Source organism: Hypanus sabinus, chromosome 24 (assembly GCF_030144855.1).
Source record: "Hypanus sabinus isolate sHypSab1 chromosome 24, sHypSab1.hap1, whole genome shotgun sequence".
Lineage (NCBI taxonomy): Eukaryota > Metazoa > Chordata > Chondrichthyes > Myliobatiformes > Dasyatidae > Hypanus > Hypanus sabinus.
This window is the reverse complement of record NC_082729.1, coordinates 16677176-16695052: the sequence shown is the minus strand read 5'-3', so window position 1 is coordinate 16695052 and position 17877 is coordinate 16677176. Positions and strand designations below refer to the sequence as shown.

At 42.9% G+C, this 17877-nt stretch overlaps 2 non-coding genes across 2 annotated transcripts; one reads left to right on the top strand and one right to left on the bottom strand.

Annotated features, from left to right (window-relative positions):
* The first annotated feature begins 12921 nt into the window (after positions 1 to 12921).
* trnat-agu (transfer RNA threonine (anticodon AGU)) lies at positions 12922 to 12995 on the top strand. Its single transcript has one exon. It is a non-coding gene; the product is annotated as a tRNA-Thr (tRNA).
* Positions 12996 to 13690: 695 nt separating this feature from the next.
* On the bottom strand, positions 13691 to 13773 carry trnal-aag (transfer RNA leucine (anticodon AAG)). Its single transcript has one exon. It is a non-coding gene; the product is annotated as a tRNA-Leu (tRNA).
* Between the last annotated feature and the right edge of the window lie 4104 nt (positions 13774 to 17877).

Genomic DNA, 17877 nt, shown 5'->3' with positions numbered 1-17877 from the left:
ACAGAGCTTGGTTGTTACTATAAACCACTGCCCTTGAGCGTCTGAAAGCAGAATGGTAATTCAAGGTCACACCCACAAAATGCTGGAAGTACTTGTGTTTGTGTGTATTGCTCTGGATTTCCAGCATCTACAGAATCTCTTGTGTTTTTAATTCAATTGATCTAAATTGCTCGTGGCTCAAATTGAAACAATGTCAGAAAGCACAGACAGCAACTTCAACTGTGCGGCTCACAAGGTGCTGAAGTAACTCAGAAACTCAGGCAGCATTTATAGAAAACTGTAAACAGTCAAAACTTTGAGCTGAGACCCTTCATCAGTTGTCATTGCTAATTAATGTATTGACAAGCTGGTGTTGTTCAACCACTCAACAATCCGCTGAGGAATAGCAAGGGTTCAGACAACTCTGTAATTCTTAATGAAGAACAACTGAAAGCATTTCAAATTTTAAAAATGACATTGTGCACTGCATCTGCATTAATAGTTCCTGATACAGGTAAGTCACTCACTCTTTATATCAAAGAGAAACACATGTTAGCAGACCAAATTCAAGAACATGGAGATGGAAAGTGTTGGAATCGGTTGTCCTTAGTAAGGCATTAATTGAATTGAGTTTTTAGCAAGACTGAAATTCTAGTTTCACTAACATATACCGTAAATTTTATTTTTAACTTTTCTTTTTCATAATATGTGGTGTTAGACTCCATCTACTGGTGGCAAAGCGATATTACAGTTACATACCAGTTAACTATCTTTTTTTTTAATTGGCTGTGTTAAACATGCTATGCCTGTGCATCTTCCAACAGGTCCTCCCTTATCTTATGATTTGACTTATTTCAGTACAGAAGTGTCTGCTTAATGATATTCTGGCTTGCAGCTTTTGATACTTTTTGGGCACAAAAGTTTGGTTTGTGACTCTAGTGATACTCTGGGCCAACTATTGATATTTCAGGTGCAGCTCCAGTAAAATTTTGGGTTGTGACTAGTGATGCTTTGGGATTTAACTCTAGTATTATATTTTCAATCAACTCTAGTTCCACATCTTGGATTGTGATTCTAATACTGTGATTGACATCTAAGTAAGAGTACTCATTGAGATCCATCTAAAACAAGGGCAAAGTTGAGAAACAAATTGCAGAATCTCCAGCATGAGCGAACAGATAACAGAGGGTTTTGGCATTTACATGAATATATGAATTTGATGCAATTAATGAAACAGTCTGGAAGAAATATGCTATTGATACGAGTCTAATGGAATTTGTCTTTTGAGTGATGTTGAAAAGATATGGAATGTGATTCAGAAAATGCGCTTGGGATTTTTTTAAAAGGCTCTATTATCAGAGCTGAGAAAGCATGAGCTTGCCAAGCTTGAAAGATAAATAAATGAATTTAAATGTGAACATGTTAGGTTAGAAAATCAAGTGTGTGATCTAAAGTAAGCACATGGTAAATGAACTGAGAATGTAAATAAAAAAATAATTTAACTAATCGATTGGGAGTAAAGGAAGAAATGCGTAACATGTTGAAGGAACACTAGAGACGGTAAAATGTCTTAACGAACGAATTGCCTTGTTAACTGACGGAGTGATAAAACAACATGATAAATGTAGCCGTATGGATGCGCACTTTTCAGAGTTAAAAACAGAAAAAACAAAGTTGCAATGCACAGCAGGGACCTTCGATGGGCGGTGTTAACAGTGATGTCACATGGTGGAATGCAGGGAACACCGCATTTTCCTCAGAAACAGCACCATCTTGGGAACTCCAAGGAACTGCAAAATAGATGAATTGCGGGCTCAACAGAGACCTCCATTGATGACAGCGATCAGCTGATTGGTCTAGCAGCCATGTCACCACTTTCCCCACTAAAAACTAAGGGAATGAAAGTACGCAAGAATGAAAATGGAGATTATAAAAGGAAACAAGAGATTTATCATCGACTGCCAGACCCAGTAAAAAATGACAAGTGGTCATGAAATTCCTAAAGCTAAAAGACTTGGGGTGAACTTCAGGGAATTAAGAATAAACTGTAATTTAGATGGCTGCCATGCAGTCTTCCCGATAAATAATGCAGTTGACATGTCGTGATAAGGATGATAGAGGAGAGGAGAAGCAGAATTTACCAGATAGTTGGGATGCAATTAAGAAAAGGCTGGAAGAACAAGCCCCATTGATTGATTGAAGTGAAGTGGTTGATTGCAAACACAAAGCTTTAGAGAATATTTCTGAATATGAAGACTGCTATAGGACAGCTTGGATCAGCTTGAGTAAATAAGACATAGGATTACAAGACATAAGAGCAGAACTGAAGGTACATCAGCAAATTCCCACTGGGGAGAAGCCTTTCATCTGCACAGACTGCGGGAAGCAATTCACTCCTTCATCCAGACTACAGAGACACCAGTTAGTTCATACTAGAGACAGTCCATTCAACTGCTCTGACTGAAGAAAAGGATTTATCCAGTCATCTTAATGGCTGGCACACCAGTCAGTTCACATTAGGAGAGGCCGTTAGCCTGCTTTGGCTGAGGAAAAAGATTGACTCAGTCATCTCAACTGCAGGCACACGAGTCAGTTCATACTGGGGACGACTATTCAACTGTCCATACTGTGGGAAGTGATTCATTCAGACATCTGACCTACAGAGTCACCAGTCAATTCACACTGGGGAGAGGACGTTCACCCGCTCTGAATATGGGAAGGGATTCACTCACTCACCCCTCTTCGTGACACACCGAGTTTACAATGAGGAGGTTTAAATCGACTGCGTGCTGGATATTTAACCATTACAATTGTCGAATCCAGAGGCAAGTTCAAAAGTGACTTTTCGTGTTGAAATCTGAAATTATTGCTGCACCCAGTTCTGATTCCTGGTCACTGGGTATAGGAGGAATTTCTTTGTTCATGCTTAATGGGACTGGAGTTTCCTATTCTGGATCTGTGGATTATAAATCAGTTCTATTGTAAACTCTGTCTCAGGCACCTAGTGAATCTACAACACCCAGAGTGTACAATAGGGAGTCAACTCAGCCTAGCTGGTCCCTGCCAGAAATTCTGTTCCACACTGCTGTTCACCCCTTCGCTCTCCCTGTGGTGATGGGTTCCAAATACAAGGGTTCCCTTGTATTTCCTGCGTGACTTTCTGAAGACCGAAGAAGACAAGAAGCTGACTGCAGTTATATCCCACATGTTCTCCATCCTCAAACTTCTTGGCTGCGGAAGACTGACATTGGTAGCTAACCTCCTCCTCTTCAGCTCTTTTTAATGTTTTGAGACAGTTTCACTGCCTCCAAATTGCTTGGTCTCACACAGCTGGGTTGATAGAACACACCTCTATGCACAATGTTTGAAAGCAGAATGAGGAACCAATTGTTGTATGTTCAGTGGAAAAGTGTCAAAAACCAGAGATGGCTCAGCACATGTGCAGAGTTTGCGGCTCTGAACAGTGGTCGGGGAAATGATAATGATCAGTGGGCAAGGCAACGAATGACAGAGTAGCAACATTTTGAAGCTGATTGACAGAGGAAAGAATTAGTTTGGCTGACTGCTGACACACACAATGCCTGTTAACATCAAGTATATTGCTTTTGAGAGTTTCTGTTACGATGTTAAGGAAAAGAGTAATATTTCATAGGTGAATACGTGGCTGAGGAACTGATTCAGGGGTTCACATTTATCGATTATTGGAATCTCTTCTGGGGAAGGTACAAACTGTATAAAAGGGATGGGTTACATCTGAACCCGAAGGGTCGAACATCCTTACGGTCAGATTTGCTACAGCTGTTCGGGAGCGTTTAAATTAATTTGGCAGTGGGGTGGGAAACGGAGCAATGGTGCTGAGGAGGAGGTAGTTGGTTTACGAACCAAGACAGTTTGTAGTGAGAATGCTAGCAAGGGGAGGCTGATGATAGGGTACAATTGCAGTCAACAAGATGAGTTGCAGTGTCGAGGGCAAACAAAATCAAAAAGGGTCTGAAGGTGTTATATTTGAATGTGGACAGTGTATGGAACAAGGTAAATGAACTCATAACTGAGTTAAACATTGGCATATATCACGTTGTTGGCATCACTGAATCATGCCTGAAAGATTATAGCTGGTAGCTTAATATCTAAGGATACACATTGTACAGAAAGGAGAGGCAAATAGCTAGAGGGATGGTGTGGCTGTGTTGTTAAAATTAATGTAATCGAATCATTAGAAAAGGTTACATAGGCTCAGAAAGTGAATCATTGTGGGTAGAGCTAACGCTATGGGCTGAAAAATGGCAGATGGGGTTTAACCCAGATAAATGCAAAGTGTTGCACCTGGGTAGGGCAAATGCAAGGAGACAATACACTGTTAACGGGAAGATCCTTAATAGTGTTGCTAAACAGAGATCTTGATATCCAAGTTCATACCTGTCTGAATGGGGCTACTCAGGTCGAAAAGATGTTTAAGAAGGTTTACGGATTGCTAGCTTTTATTAGTGAAGGCATTGAGTTCAAAAGTCAGGCGGTTACGTTGCAAATTTATAACACTGTAGTTGGGCCACACCTGGAGTATTGCATACAGTGTCACGAGGTGGAGATAAGGGTGTTGGGAGAGAACCCACAAGCAGGACACAAACACATCTTTCTTAACTTCAATAAAATAGTGTTTATTACTCGCTACACAGAAAATCGGGAAATCAAGGAGGACAAAGGAGCACGAACCTCGGACTAGGGGACTAGGGACTTGGATCACCACGGACCTGGGACTTGGAAACAGGGAACTGGGATCACCAGGGCCATGACTTGGACAATGGGAACATGGACCGCCGCGGCCCTTGGACTTGGAAACTAGGACTTCGATTCGCCGCCGCCAGACACTTAGACACCATAGATCGCTGCAGCCAGAAACGTGGACACCAAAACACAGGACAAGGAATCTTGAACCAGGACTCCTCCTTCAGATCGGGCAACGAGCCGGGACTCTTCCAGGGGTAGACGTGGACAAGGGGCATGAACATCGAGTCAGGACTCCGCCTGTCCTGTATGAAACCACACCTGATGTGGTAACCGCAGGAAGGTTAAATATCTCATTCCCAGGTTGAGCATTAGCAATGTCAGGCTCCCCGCCGCCGGAGGAATTCAACTTACGAAATATTTCCTGTTTCTTTGACTTCACCATTGGGGAAGTATTTTCCAGTTTAGTGAAGAACGCTGGTGAATAGCTTATGTTTCCTGGTGATCTCGAGTCACTCCTTGCAGCAGAATCTGGGGCACGACCCCTTCGCGCAAGCAACGGCATCGGAAGCCATTCATTCCTTCGGGGCAGCCTCTGTTCAATAGGCTCTGCTTCCTTGAGGAGCCTGGACTACACTCCGGCGCAGGAAGATGAATTGCTGGTACTCCGATGTAGGCTGGATGAGTCTGGCTTGTCGTAGCGGCGACTTGCAAAGGCTTCTTAACACTCTCGCCCCGAACGGCGAAAGCCAAGGGCTTATAAGCTGCAGGTTCGGGTCGACGGTAGATTACTTTGATTGCCAAGCTCAAGTGACGCGTGAAACGGAATTAGAAGGGAACAAGGAATCAATGGTCCGGATCACCACCTAACTAAATTTAAAGGGGAACTGATCCGGACCATGACATACAGATCTGGTCTCCACATTAATGGAAAGATGTTGAGACTGGAGATGGTGCAGAAGAGGTTTACCAGGATACTGCCTGGTTTAGAGTATATGTGCTATAGTGAGAGGTTGAATAAACTTGACTTGCTTTCTCTGGAGCGACAGAGCCTGGGTGAAGATCAGACAGAGGTTTATAAGAATATGATAGGCATAGATAGAGTGAACAGAGAATATCTGTTTCCCAGGAGTGAAGTCCCTAACAGTAGAGGATATTTGAAGCTGCAGTGGGTCGGTTCAAGGGGGATGTGAGTGGTAAGTTTTTTACTCAGAGAATGGTGGATGGCTGGTATGCATTGCCGAGTATGGTAGTAAATGGAAATACATGGAATGATTTTAAGAGACGTTTCAAAGGGAGCATGGAGATTAGGACATGGAGAGATAAGGACAAGGTGTATTTAGGAAGGATTCGTGTTTCCGTGATTTTGATTTGCTTTTTAGCTGGTTTGGAACAACATTGTTGGCCGAATGCTTTGTTCCTGTGCTGCACTGTTTTATGTTCTTATTTTTATGTTCCAGAAGTGAACATAATGAAATGGCATTAGCTGTGGATCTATCATGCAACAAGCAAAATGGAAAAAAAATTCCAAGTCAGTTCTCAGACAAGAGTTGATACGTTTTGTTACCAACCTCAGAAATAACCTCATCACAGTGGATGTAAGTGTGACTGGATGATCGTCAATGAGGCAGGTTACCACGTTGTACTTGGGCACCGGTATAATTGAAACCTGTTTGAAGCGTGTAGGTACCTCAGACTGCCAAAGCAAGAGGGTAAAGATATTGGTAAATGCTCCAGCCAGTTGGCCTTTAGTATTCAGCCAAGTACCCGGTATGGGCCAAATACTTTCCATGGGTTCACTCTCCTACAGGATGCTCTGACATTCCCACAGAGAATGAAATCACAGGGTCATTGGCAGCTGTGAGAGTTCGCGAATGTTCCTCCATGCTTTGATGATCAAAGTGAGCATAGAGGCATTGGGGTCATCTGAGAGTGAAGCTTAGTTGTCACCTATGTTACTTGGTTTCACTTTGTAAAAGGTGATAGGTTTCAAGCCATGCCGAAGCTGTTGAGCATCCGTCAGTGATTTGAGTTTGGTCGGAAATTGCCACTTCCCCTGTGGAATGGCTTTCCAGAGATTATATCGAAAACTCATGTATCTTTCATGGTCGCCAGACTTGAACGCCATTCATCTGGCCTTCAGCAGGTTGCAGATCTCTTGGTTCATCGAAGTTTCTGGCTGGGTAAGACTCTAAACAATTTTGTGGGGACACACGCATCTGCAAATTTTTTAAATAAAAATATCAGTTTTAGTTCTAGGATAAATTACCTAAAATCAGAAGGCTATGTACAACGTAAACCTGTATATTGGAATGCATCATTTCAAGTTTTCATGAAGGCAAATTCAATCATAATTTGAAAATCCACCACACATTTTACACTCATTCTTCAAAAAATTAACTCGAAGAAAGTAGCTGATATAGATTATTTTAATCACAACTGGAAAAACATTCCTTCAAATCTGAAAAGCAAAGATATTATTGATAAGCAGTGACTGCTTACATCTGCATTTTTGATGCCCCTGTAAGATATCATTAGTTAACTCTAGATTTCTCAGTAGACTTTGAATTTGGATTATACTGTTCAAACACACATGGACCAGAATCTAATAACTTTAAAAAAATAATAATTCAAAACTTTTGAATTTGTCTCCCAGGTGGAACAATCCATAAATCTATACTTCAGGAGGAGGAAAACTTCCATGAACCAGCTCACATTGTGGGGGGGTGCGTCAGAAATAGAGAGGGTCAGCAACTTTGAATTTCTCGGTGCGATAATTAACACCGAGCACTAAACGTATTTTCTGCAAATATGGGAAAGAAAAGGCATTGCACGATTTTAATCTAGTAAATATTTCTAATCCTGAATAAAGTTTATGTAAATAATTTGGAAAATGTGCAGCTCAGGTGGTTGATGGTTGAGTTGAGTTGTTCTCTAATCTTGGCAATCCCCTTACAAATGTTTTGTCTCCATACGAGGAGGTATGATCGGTGCACTATTAATCATGGTATGTTCTCTGAAAACTTAGCCTTATTTGTCTATCAATCAGCTGATTGGTCATCATTTCGATTATGATGTGGGGAGGAAATCTCGTCACTGATTGGTTCTGTGCCAAAGTTCATGCGTTGTTATCTGGAATTTTGCCCGCATTGGTTCAACCAAGACTTCGTTGAGAGAGGGATAGGAATGGGTGATTAATGTTCCAGAGTTTTGATGTTTTTGAAAAGATAGTGAGAGGTGTAGGGATGGGGGGTGGGAGGAGTTACACTAGTAATCAGGAACAATATCACAGCTGCAGTCAGAGGAGAAGGGCTTCTCCACTGAGCCTATATGGTAGAACAAAAATAAGAAGGGTGCAATCACTCTGAGGAATTGTACTACAAACTGTCTGCCCCCTGATAGCCATCAGGACATTGAGGAACAGATATGCATTTACATTAAGGAAGCATGTAAAAACAATGGGCTTATTGTCATGGACGAATTCAAACTGTAGGCAGAAGTTTCTTTGGTCATTTGGTTACTAATTTAATTAGTTTGGCACAACATTGTGCGTCAAAAGGCCTGTTCCAATGATATACTGTTCTATGTTTATGATTCTATCCTTTCTTATATAAGGGACTCAAAACTGCTCAAACACCCCAAGTGCTGTCTAACCAATGCTTTATAGAGCCTCAGCATTACATTCCTGGCGAAATATCACGTCATGTCGGGTGTCTCATCCTGAAATAATGACTCTTTATTCCTTTGCAGAGATGCTGCCCGACCCAGTGAGATCCTCCAGCATTTTGTATGAGCTCCTCTCGGTTTCCACCATCTGCAGAATCTCTTGTGTATAGCATTATATCTTCGCTTTTATATTCTAGTCCTCTGGAAATGAATGCTAACATTGCAATTGCCTTCTTAACGGCCAATTCAAGCTACAAGTTAAACTTCAGGAAATCCTGGGTGCTTCAACCTGTTTACAAATCTGATTTGTAAATTTGCTAAGCACAAGGGAACCTGCAGATGCTGGAAATCCGGAGCAACACGTGAATATAAAAAAAAACGCTGGAAGAACTAAGCAGGTCAAGCAGCATCTATGGACATGAATAAATAGTCGATATTTAAGGCTTTGACCCTTCTTTAGGACTGAAAAGGAATACCATAAGACATAAGAGCCATCTGGCCCATCGAATAGCTCTGCCATTCAATCATGGCTGATCAATTTTTACTCCTCCTCAATCCCAGTTCCTGGCCTTCTCCCTATAACCTTTGATGCCATGTCCAAACAAGAACCTAACAATTCTGCCTTAAATAGACCCAACGACCTGGCCTCCACAGCTGCATGTGGCAACAAATTCCACAAGTTCGCCCCCCTTTAGCTAAAGAAATTTCTCCGCATCTGTTTTGTAAGGGTGCCCCTCTATCCTGAGGCTGTGCCTTCTTGTCCTGGACTCTCCCACCTTGGAGAAACATCCTTTCCACATCTCCTCTCTCTGGGGCTTTCAACATTCATAAGGTTTCATTGAGATTCCTCCCCAACCATACTTCTGAATTCCAACAAGTACAGTCCCAAGCCATAAACTCTCCTCTAATGATAACCTTTCATTACCTGAATAATCTTTGTGAACCGCCTCTGGACCATCCACAATGCCAGCACATCTTTTCTTTGGTGAGGAGCCCAAAACTATTCAGAATGTGAGGCCTCAGCATTACATCCCTGCTCTTGTATTCTAGACCTCTTGAAATGAATGCCAACATGGCATTTGCCTTCCTCAACACAGACGCTACCTGCAAGTTAACCTTTAAGGTGTTCTGCACAAGGATTCCCAAGTCCCTTTGCAGCTCAGATTTTTGCAGTTTGTCCCAATTTAGAAAATGGTCTGCACATTTATTGCTGCTACCAAAGTGCATGACTGTGCATTTTCCAACGTTGTATTTCATTTGCCACTTTCTTGCCCATTCTCCTAACCAAGTCCTCCTGCTGTTATGGTCCGGTCCGGAGCCCGCATTCCAGTTCCTGATCGGCTCCGTACTCCGGGTCTTGTAGCCGTCCCTCGTTTCGTCCTGTCCCGTCCCGTCCCGTCCCGTCCTTCTAACATCCTGTTCATCATGTTTTGTACTGTTTTTCCTGGCATAGAGTACCCACCGTCAAGACAAGTTCTGTGAGTAAGTCTGTCAGCCACCCTGGACTGAGCTCCCTTTTTATTCCTTGCCTCTGTTGGGTAAGCAGGCTGGACTGCCATTGCCCGGCGGGGGACTCTCCTGCCTGATCTCCAAGACCCCTAGAATCACCTTGAACGCCACTTCCCTCACGCACGCCATGGTCCCCACATCTTGTCTATGGTTTAGTTGTCCCGTCCTGCCCCTAGTACTTCTGTGCCTGCATCCTGCACTTGGGTCCAGTCTCATGCCCCCTTATGACATCTACAGCCTATTTGCAATGCTACCTGTCCCTCCACTAATCTTTGTACCATCGGCAAATCTGGCAACAAACCCATCTAAATCATTGATATACATCTTAAAGAGAAGTGATCCCAGCTCTGACCCCTGTGGGACACCACTAGTCACTGGCACTAATATTTGTAATCCATATTAAGTTGCAAGAGGAATGTATCTGGGTGACTGTAAGGAGAGGGAAAGGGAATAGATAGATAGTTCAGTGTAGCCCTGTGGCCATTCTCCTAAACAACATGTTTCTAAACAGCTGCGCAGGATGGGGAGAAACTAATTACCATAGGAAAGGCACAGCAACCAGGTCTCTGGCTATGAGTTTGGCACTGTGGCTGAGAATGGAAGGGGGAGATGAGAGCAGTGGTGATAGGAGATTCCATAGATAGGGGAGTAGACAGAAGAGTCTGTGAAAGTGGAAACGACTCTGGGATAGCATGTTGCCTCCCACGTGCCGAGAGCAAATATCTCAGATCGGTTCCACGGCATTCTAAACTGGGATGGTGAGCAGCCAGAATTTGTAGTACATTCTAGTGCCAACAACATAGGTAGGAAAACGGAGGAAGTCCTGAAGAGAGAATACAGGGAGCTAAGTAGGAAGCTGAAAAGCAGGACTTCAAGGGTAATAATCTCTGGATTGGTGTCTGTACCATGCATCAATGAGGGGAAGGGCAGTATGATTTGGGAGGTGTGTGTCTGAGGAGTTAAGGTCCCAAATTTGTGGATCATTAGGATCTCTTCTGGGGTACATATGACCTGTAGAAAAAAAGACAGGTTACACCTAAACTTGAAGGGGACCAATATACTTTGGGTAGATTTGCTAGACTTGTTAACAATGTTCCAACTGGCTTGGCAAGTGGATGGGAAACAGTGTGATATGACAGTTGGTATACAGGCAGATGCAGCTTGTAGAGAGACTGTGGGGAAGGATAAGCAGTTGAGAGGACAAAATTGCTGACAATGGGATGGATTGAAGAGTGTCTATCTTAATATAAGATGTATCAGGACAAGGGCATTTATGTTTCCATACCAGGTTGTAATACAACCTGTAAATATACTCTCCACTGTACAGCTACAGAAATCTGTTAAAGTTTTTGATGACGTGTCAAATCCTTGCAAACTTCTAAGTAAGTTAAGGTACTGCCATGCTTTTTTTTTTGTAATGGAACTTGCGTACCAGACTCAGGACAGATTTTCTGAAATAATAACAATGAGGAATTTAAAGTTGCTGACCATCTCTGATGAGGACTGGCTCATGAGGCTTCCTCATCCTGAAGTCAATAATCATCTCATGGGTTTTGCTGGTATTAAATGAGAAGTTGGTACTGTGGAACCACTATTCCATGTTTTCAATCTCACACCTCTCAATTGATTCATCACTATCTTTGATTCAGCCAATAACAGTGGTGTTATCAACAAAGGTGGCATGTATGAAGCAAGCAGAGCAGGTGGACTAAGCAGACAACTTTTTGGAACACCTGTCATGATGGAGACTGTGGAGATGCTGTTGTTCAACTGGGGTGTGCAAGTGCAGAAATCAAGGATCCAATTGGACAAGTAGATATTGAGGCCAAGGTCTTGAAGCATATCGATTAGTTCTGAGGGGATGATACTATTGAATGCTGAGCTGTGGCCAAGGGAAAGCATTCTGATTTACTTTTTTATATTCACTGTCCAGATGGTTCAGTGTTGTGTAAAGAGCTAATGAAGTGGCATCTACTCTTGACCTGCTGTGGTGGTAGGCAAGCTGGAGCAGATCCAAGTTGCTTCTCAGGCAGCAGTTGATGTGTTTCATGACCAAATTCTCAAAGCATTTCATCAGTGGATATACTGTAAGTGCTATTGAACAATAGTCACATAAAAATGAGCGGAGAAATTATAGCCTGGTGAGCCTGACGTCAGTGGTGGGAGATGTTTTGGTGCTGGAAATATGAGTATTTGGATAGACAGGAGCTGATCAGTGCTACTCAACATAGTTTTGTCTGTGGCAGGTCACGTCTAACCAATCTTATAGAGCTTTTTGACGAAATTACCAGGAAAGTTGTTGAAAGCAAGGCAAAGGATGGTGTCTACATGGTGCTAGCGGATACAATGTGAATAGGTCCCAGACTCAGGCGGTATAAGTCTCCGTACAGGCATCAGGACCTAACCCGGTTATTACCATGCATGTGCGTACGGTACCTGTGACAAATTCAGAATTTTTTTCTCTGACACTGAGTAATATCACGGAAAGAAGTGATCCCATATATCTGCCCTGAGATGTCTTGCCATTCTATTTCTCACCTATTGAGAAATGCTACACGCTTCCCAAATGCTGCTTGTTATAACCCTTTTCCCTTTTCCCTGCGTATTGCCACCCTCCCCGCACACATTAACACCTGTTATCAGCAACTCTGGGCAATTTTATTCCTTCAGCCTATTGACAAAACAAAAACTTAACAATCCTCAGGGTAGCGGATTTGTCGAACGTCCCCAAACCGTCAACACATATTTACCGCTGTTCTCTCTGTTTAAGTGGTGACAGTCCTTCCGCACGTGTGAGTTCTCGGGGCAGATGGATCTGCCATTCCCTCCCGGCTGATTCTCTGTGAATTGAAGCTATGTTCTGAAAACGAGTGTGCTGTGGTGACAGTAGGAACCTACATTATGCATTGCAGACTATTTTAGGGTGAGTTACTTTGCTTTGTCTCATCTTAACAGACTAAATCTGAAACATCTCCCTCGCTAGCAGACGAAGAAGAGAAGTTATGCAAGTGAACTATCATTATTACCGTCGCTGGATAGTGCGAGGGTTCCGTGGCTTAACTGGTCAAAGCGCCTGTCTAGTAAACAGGAGATCCTGGGTTCAACTCCCAGCGGAACCTTTAAGTTATGGGGCGAATTGACCTGTGATGAAGGCGGCTTTGGGGAAAGTATTATAAATTTACACTTCACACAGCACAATACCGCAAAACGTAATTTAACAATAATGCAATATAATATATAACAATATATAAACAATAACAATAATAATACCTCGAAAACGTTGCAGGTCTGCGGAGCAAGAAACCTGTTTGGATGGACGATAGTTCAAATATATTACAATTTCAATTAGTTTGTGAGTGCGTTTTTACAGTGCAAGGCTTACAAACTGCGGCCGTGATCTGCTTTATTAACGTAAAGCATCTTACTGATGCTTACTGATGCTTACTGATCTTACTGATCTTACTGAGAAATGATTCCACACTGCGTTTCAAAACTCTTTCCTATTGAACTCCGAATAGTTCGCTGCATGTTTCAAGAAACCCGACAGCTGGTGTTAATGAAATGAGCTGCATTTTAAATACTTTCAATACTTTTACGTATATATGTTAAATAATTGTACATCCGCTACGTTCGATAAACAGAGGCCTCGAACCCCACGCATCGACAGCATACCCCACCCAATCTCGAGTGTTCTGAAGTCCCGGAGTAATATCATTGCCCCTCATACCAATACAGGAACATTTTGTTCTGTAAAGCATTCAGGAATTCAACGCAACTAAAATACTGGCGGAGAAGAACAAACCTGCACTCGCGAAGGCAGTGGTGGGATTCGAACCCACGCCTCCTAGGAGACTGGAGCCTTAATCCAGCGCCTTAGACCGCTCGGCACACACTACCACGTTCTTTAACCATTCCACAGTGACGTGATTTGTTGACCACGTTTACTTCAACGTGTTATACCATCGGTGTAAGCGTTGAAACTTTCTCCTACATACTGTGCTTGAGGCTTCAAGCATTTTCTATTTTTTCCCAACCCAAAGCAGACCAGAGAGAACACTGGTACAGAGCTGCTTCTTCAAACTGCCAGGTGGCAGCCAGATGTCACTGCGAGTATTCTCAGCACACGCATGGGATATTAGGGTTAAATATTCACATTTCCAGCGGCTGCAAAGAGTAAAATCACTCCCTATCGATCTTTCTTGTCACATCCAGCGACCTTTGCATGTGTAATCCAAAATATTGTAAGCTTGTCATTCAGATGAAGCAATCCCAGCTTCTGCACCCCTAACATTTCAAATTAAAACACTCACATTAACAACGGTTCTCGAATGTCTATACTCAACTCTTTCTGGGATATTTAAAGCCATTCTAAAAATCACCACCGCAAAACTCCAATATGACTGAAACAGATTTTATGAAGTTCTTTCATGATTAAATAGTATTGATTTGCAATTTTACCTGCACCGGAAACACTTCTGCCCGTTGCCCTCCAAATTAGAGCTTTTGAATTTGAAAGTAATGAAGATAACCATCCTCAAACAATGTTTGTGGCGGGTCTAGGTACCAGATAAATTGTACGCGTCCGTTTATGAGGCGTCAAGTTCCAGGTGTTTTTCCTGAACCGCAGAAAATACAAACATTTGTACACAGCATCAGGAAGAAGACTATCGAGCCTTGTCTTTCAATTACTTCATGGCTGATCAGATTGTCTAGCCAACTGCTCACTTCCATCGATCTTGTCAATATGTCACTTTTTGTTAATAATTTATTCGCCGTCTTGTGAATGATCCAGTGTTCTGTCCGCATTTTTCCTGACCAATACCCTGGTTGACGATGCGCTGGAAGACATGCGATCATCTGATTGGCGTGGTGAGTGAATGACTCGATTACTTCCAACCATATATTGGATTGTTGGATTCTCCATCATCAGGTGACGTTATCAGCCGCTCCAATGCTGACCGTGTTTATCGTTGTAATGTGTGCGGAGAAAATACCGTCTCCGGAAACAAAAACATTTTTACATGATCACTTGTCAGTAGAAATCCAACACGCTAGCAGCGCGCCGTAGAGCCCATAGGCACGGAGTTTGTGCAAAAGGCAAACTTCCTGAAGAGAAACCTGCAATCTATGGAACAAAAAAAATTCCTACTCTCTCTTTTCTCACTCAGCAGCAATTTCGGTCTGATCAGAATATGTCGCGTGGCCTTCCCCTCGTACAGAGGGCGGCGCGACGCCGATCTTCTGTATCACCCGCGCTGTTCCGGGAAAGATCCTATGTGCCTAACAACCTCGGAAGCACGGTGTCACTTCCTGCACGTCGACTGCAGAACGCGGGAGTCCTTGCAAATTCCGCAGTGATTAAAATAGAATTCGTAGAAGAACCAATGTGTCACTGTTTATGGTTCTGAGATTTTCATTTTTCTCATGAAACCCCAATTAATTCATCTGATTGGATTGACGTTCTCAAATAGCTCCATGCACCAGGAATCCAGCCGCAACAGTTCTGCGGCTTGAGATCGCACGAACCGTTGCTTGCGGTTCTCCGTCATTTAGTAATATTTATTGGCGGTTGGCTGACCAACGTGAGGTGTAGTACCGACACTTACAGTATCATACACACACATCAAATACTTTTCTTCCAGAAAGTTTTCCACCACTGTCCCGTTCACATTTGTGTCTCTATAACCCCACTTAGCACGATGAGCATTAAAATCCCCTATAAGCAAACTAACTTTTTAGCATTCCTTTGTAAGGTTAAGAAAAGGAATATAAAAGGAAAAAAAGAAAAAAATTCACCCTTCTCTGACCACTAACAACACGTCTTTGTAGTCTGGATATTATTCACACTTCACCCTTCAGTGAAAGATGATTTATTTGTGTTTGGAGAGCCGACAGAAAGTTCTGTGGACGAGAACAAGGTTTTCGGATGGCATCATGTTGCCTCCAGGTTCAAGGGTCAGGGACATCATAATGGAGTCCATAACATTCTTCCGCGGGAAAGTGAGCAGCCAGAAATCGTGGTCCACGTTGGTAGCAGTAGCGTGGGTTGGAAGGGCGACGAAGTCCTACAAAGTGAATTCAAGGAGTAAGGTGCTAAATTAAAGGACAGCTTCTCCAGGGTGGAGATCTCCCAACTGATGCCTGCACAACGTGCTAGCGAGGCAGTAATAGAAAGATAATACAGCTTAATACGTGGCTCAGGAGATGCGGCAAGAGGTAGGTGTTCCCTGCCATCCCGGCGAAAGTAGCGTTTCTGGAATATAAAACTGAAGACCTCAAAGCTAGATTGCAGTGCCAGTGGGACATCAGCGACTGTTGTGTATTCTGCTTTACAGCAACATGGCTCAGTCCAACACTCTGGAAACAGCGCTCCAGCCCGAGGGCTACAACATCCATTCAACGGACAGGACGTAGGCATCAGGTAATGATAGAGCTAACGGCGTTTGTTGCATAATTTGTTCATTATGATGCTCAGATGTGGCACCTCTGTTTCAAACCTGTTCCTCAAACCTAGAACAGCCAGTGATCAAATGTCGTCCATTCTACCTACCAAGGAACTTCTTAGTCATCATCCTAGTAGAGATGTACATTCCAGCCCAGACAATCGTCGGGCAAGCACTGGGGGAGCAGAGCATCACGTTCAACAACACTAGCCAGTGTACTATGATACCTTCTTGATCATCCCGAGGGTCTTCAACCGGGTCACTTGAGGAAGTCTCTGACTAATAATCAGCAGCATATCACGAGCTGAGCGCTCGATTACTGTTACACCATCATCAACAATGCTTACCGTGCCATGCTGCACCTAGATTTTGGCACATCCAAACACCAAGTTGTACTTCTACTTCCAACAGAATAGCACAGACTGAGGACGAGAGCAACATTGATGAGGACCGTGAATTTAGCAACAAGCGGTGTGGATGTACATTTACAGCATTGCTGTCATCGATGGACTGGACCCTATTTAGGTATTGATATTAGGATGTGAATAAATATACCACGGCTATTACCGACTGTCTTCCTCAACTGGCCTGGTTGAAGACCCTCAGGAAGTTCAAGAAGGTATCAAGAGAGAGTACAGAGGAGATTTACTAGAATGTTACCTGGGTTTCAGCACCTAAATTACAGAGAAAGGTTGAACAAGTTAGGTCTTTATTCTTTGGAGCATAGAAAAAGTCGAGGAGGGACTTGATAGAGGTATATAAAATTATGAGGGAGATAGATAGAGTTGATGTGGATAGGCTTTTTCCAATGAGAATAGGGAAGATTCAAACAGGAGGACATGAGTTGAGAGTTAAGGGGCAACTTTTAGGGGTAACACGAGGAGGAACTTCTTTACTCAGAGAGTGGTAGCTGTGCGGAATGAGCTTCCAGTAGAAGAGGTCGACGCAGGTTCAATTTTGTCATTTGAAAAAAAATTGGATAGGTATATGGACAGGAAAGGAATGTAGGGTTATGGGCTGAGTGCAGGTAGGTGGGACTAGGTGAGAGTAAGCGTTCAGCACGGACTGGAAGGGCCAAGATGGCCTGTTTCCGTGCTGTCGTTGATATATGGTAATCATAAAACAAGTTCATAAAATCTGTTTCAGTCATATTGCAGGTTCGTAGTGGTGATTTTCAGAATGGCTTTAAATATCCCAGAAAGGGCTAAGTGTAGATATTCGAGAACCGTTGTCAATGTGAGTGTTTTAATTTGAGATGTTAGGGTGCAGAAGCTGGGGCTGGTTCATGTGAATGCAAAGCTTGCAATATTTTGGAGTACACATGCAAAGCTCGTTGAATGTGACAAGATAAGTCGATAGGGAGTGATTTTACTCTTTGTATCCGCTGGAAATGTGAATATTTAGTCCTAATATCACACGTGTTTGCTGAGATTACTCGCAGTGAAATCTGGCTGCCTCCGGCAATTTGAGGAGGCAACTCTGTACCAGTGTTCCCTCTGGTCTGCTTCAGGTTGGAAAAATAGAAAATGCATGAGGCCTCAAGCACAGTGTTTGGGAT